Below are 3218 nucleotides of genomic sequence, written 5' to 3' on the forward strand. Positions count from 1 at the left end.
CATACTGCTTCCCTGATGGCTCCGACAAGACTGTTGACATCCTCGTGGATTCATCTTCTTATTACAGACACATGCATTTCCAAACATTTGGACTACCTACGCTGTAAATGTATTATCTCTTTGATTTCCACACGTCATCTATTGCACGTCTGTCCGTCCTGGGAGAGGGATCCCTCCTCTGTTGCTCTCCCTGAGGTTTCTCCATGTTCCCCTTTAAACTGTGGGGTTTCTCTGGAAGTGTTTCCTTGTACGATGTGAGGGTCTAAGGACAGAGGGTCTAAGGACAGAGGGTCTGAGGACAGAGGGTCTAAGGACAGAGGGTCTAAGGACAGAGGGTGTCGTATTGTCATACTGATATTCTGTACAAACTGTGAAGTCCACTGAGACAAATGTAACATGTTGTGATATTGGGCTATATAAATAAACATTGATTGATTGATCAGTCAAGTGGTGCTCACTGCAGAGCCATAATCTCTAGCTCCGCCTCTCTGAAGCTCTAGCTCCCCTCTCTCTCTGGAGCTCTAGTGACGCTGGCAAAATGGCGGACTTTACAGGAAATGTCGTTGCCGTAGCAACCACAAACAACTAGTTTAAAGACATCTTAATGCTAGAGTCTATTTAAATAGATTTGAGTTATTAACAAATGGAAATCACTTGGTTTTGATGCATTGGCATGAAGATACCAGCCAACAGTTTTTACAAATAAAATGACGTTATGACCAAACTGCTGAAGGGCTCTCCTTTTTGGTGATGAACTATGGGTCTTGAACAAATATGGGTCTTGGGCCCTGCTGAGCATCAACCCAACCCATCAACTCTCAGAACACATAACATTCATAGGAAAATATAATTGAATACATGAATAATATATTTCAGCATATGGCACGGGTGAGAGTGGGGTAAAGGATATATCCTCACGGTCGTGATTCGGCCGTAGGGCGAGTGCTGCAGTACTATGACACTATAATGACGGACTGATAGCAATACAAAGTGAGGTGACTATATGCTGCAGAAGGTGACAGAATGATGAGTCCACATGCATTGTTTATATGTAGGGAGGTTTATTACGGGGGGGGAGACACTTATTGAACTGACTGTCCAGCCAGCTGAAGTGGGCCTCCTCTTGAAAGGACTGCTGGCTCACAGTGTCACTGATTTGTCTGCAGGTCAGGGCGAGCGTGCAGATGGCAGGATCCCCGTCCTCAAGCGCAACGAGGATGAGGATCCTGCGTATCATGTCCTCAGGTAGCTCTACATACAGAACATGACTCAATATGAAGTCCTTTCCAGCTCAACACTGTTGTTGGTCTCTATTACCATCTAAACTCAAAACCTTTCATTACTGAGTGGATGGTTGTAGTATGTTGAGCATCTGCCGGGCTGTTCATTCGCTGGTTAGATCGGTGTGCTCTTCCTCCTGTGTCCTCGCTCTTCCCGTGACTTTTGACCCCCTTCATACACCGGTGCAGCTAACCCCCGCCACCAAGTGTTCTAAATAATATTGCATTATAAATATAAATAAAGTAAACTGACATGCCAACAACTTCCATGACATGGCTCCTAGGTGGTATCCAAGTTCATTAAAAGCATGAGAGCACAAACTTTTCACTTTCCTTACTAACCCGGCCTTGCCTCTAACATTTGGTCAGAGGTTTAAAACGGAGAAAGGATCTCCGGATCTGAGAGAAGCTTTAATAATGAATTAAATATAAAGATAGATGATCTGTTCTCTGATGATCATGGACGGACACTGAAGCACGAGTCAAAAAACATCTTTAATGTTCAGTATTAAAATAAAGCTGCATTTCCCTTTAAAGTGAGAAAACCTTTAAAGCTTTGCTTTGAGTCGCACCATATACTGTACATTATAAATATCCTTTATATCACAATTTACAAAAATATTCTTCATAAAGATGCAAACAGCCACAACAAAATAAAAATAAAAGCTTAATTTCCAATTGTCAAAAAAAGTGCAAAAATAGAATTTACTGGAAACATTTTGGAGGAAATTTCAGAGCATTTTCGTAAAAATTATTATTAAAATAAAAAGGTAAAAACTAATTATAAACACATTTAAAATAGTCTCATGAAGCAGCTTATTACAGTTTGAACAGGACGATAATTAAGGCTTTTCAGATCAGCTGTTAATGAGAACGGGTTGCCAGGTTTGATTTGGTGTTTCAGAGTTTTGTCACATGTTTAAAAATAATTGAGAATTCAACCACAAATTGCTCATCTGTGTGTGAATGAAACACATGCTATTAATGTTGGCAGGGGAAGAAACACTTTAATCTTTATCAATCTGTAATATGTCTTTAAATCAGAAAGTTCAACTACAATCCAAGAAATGCAGGAACATGATCGCACTATAAACAGGACGATGAGACGGATGCACAAAAGTGGAGGCAATTTAAAATTAAAATAAAAACATGTTCATTACCAAATGGTAGAGACTGGGCCAAAGCTTTAAACAATAAGGAAAGACTGGAAGCAGCTCTGCAAAGAAAACAGAGCAGTTTGCACATCCTCCCAACCTGGCAACCCACAGGACGCCTTTCATTCCTGTCGGAAAATATAGAAAAATGTCCCTGTTTGTTCTGCAGGACTGGACTGGAGACCCTCCACTGGACCTCTGGACCAATCACAGGGTCTCTGAGTCCACAGACTGTCCTCGTCCTCCTCAGGTCTCTGAAGGGGGCGGGGCTTCCTGTCGATGGATCAGAGGCGTCCCGTTGGTGCTGCTCAGTATGGGGTCTGCAGTAGGAGGCTTATAGTTCTACAGACAGAGGAGACAGCGGGGGTTAACACAACAACAACAACAACAACAGGATGAGGTGTACCACAGGAGCAGGGTGTCATACAGATACGAGTGGAGATTATAATGAATACTGTATACACATTCAAAGCACATTTATTTGTAAGCATTGTACTGAAGTGTTATCGGCTGTACGATATTAAACGGGTTGAATAACAACGGGTTTTAATGATGACACGTTCTGGCAAATAAAAACGTATCCGAGATACCTAAATGTAACGTGAAGTGCGTGCCTGAGTGAAGAGCCAATTAAAAGCCAGATTAATATAATGTTTATTCTCCGTTAGCATCGAGCAGAAATAGTCCTTAACCCGAGCGTGTGCTTCAGGTACGGGTTAATATCAACCGGGCAGCAACGTGGGCTAGATCTAAAATAATGCATCAGTAAAAACCCAAATACACG

The 3218-nt window shown here is 41.7% G+C and overlaps 1 long non-coding RNA gene across 1 annotated transcript; it reads right to left on the bottom strand.

The window, feature by feature from the left end:
• Positions 1-1762: 1762 nt before the first annotated feature.
• Positions 1763-2342, bottom strand: LOC104964557 (uncharacterized). Its single transcript, XR_800430.1, has 2 exons — positions 2258-2342; positions 1763-2197 (listed from the first exon to the last, which is right to left on the bottom strand). It is a non-coding gene; the product is annotated as an uncharacterized lncRNA (long non-coding RNA).
• Between the last annotated feature and the right edge of the window lie 876 nt (positions 2343-3218).

The sequence above is a fragment of the Notothenia coriiceps genome, unplaced genomic scaffold (assembly GCF_000735185.1).
Source record: "Notothenia coriiceps isolate Sejong01 unplaced genomic scaffold, NC01 NC01_scaffold00037244, whole genome shotgun sequence".
NCBI lineage: Eukaryota > Metazoa > Chordata > Actinopteri > Perciformes > Nototheniidae > Notothenia > Notothenia coriiceps.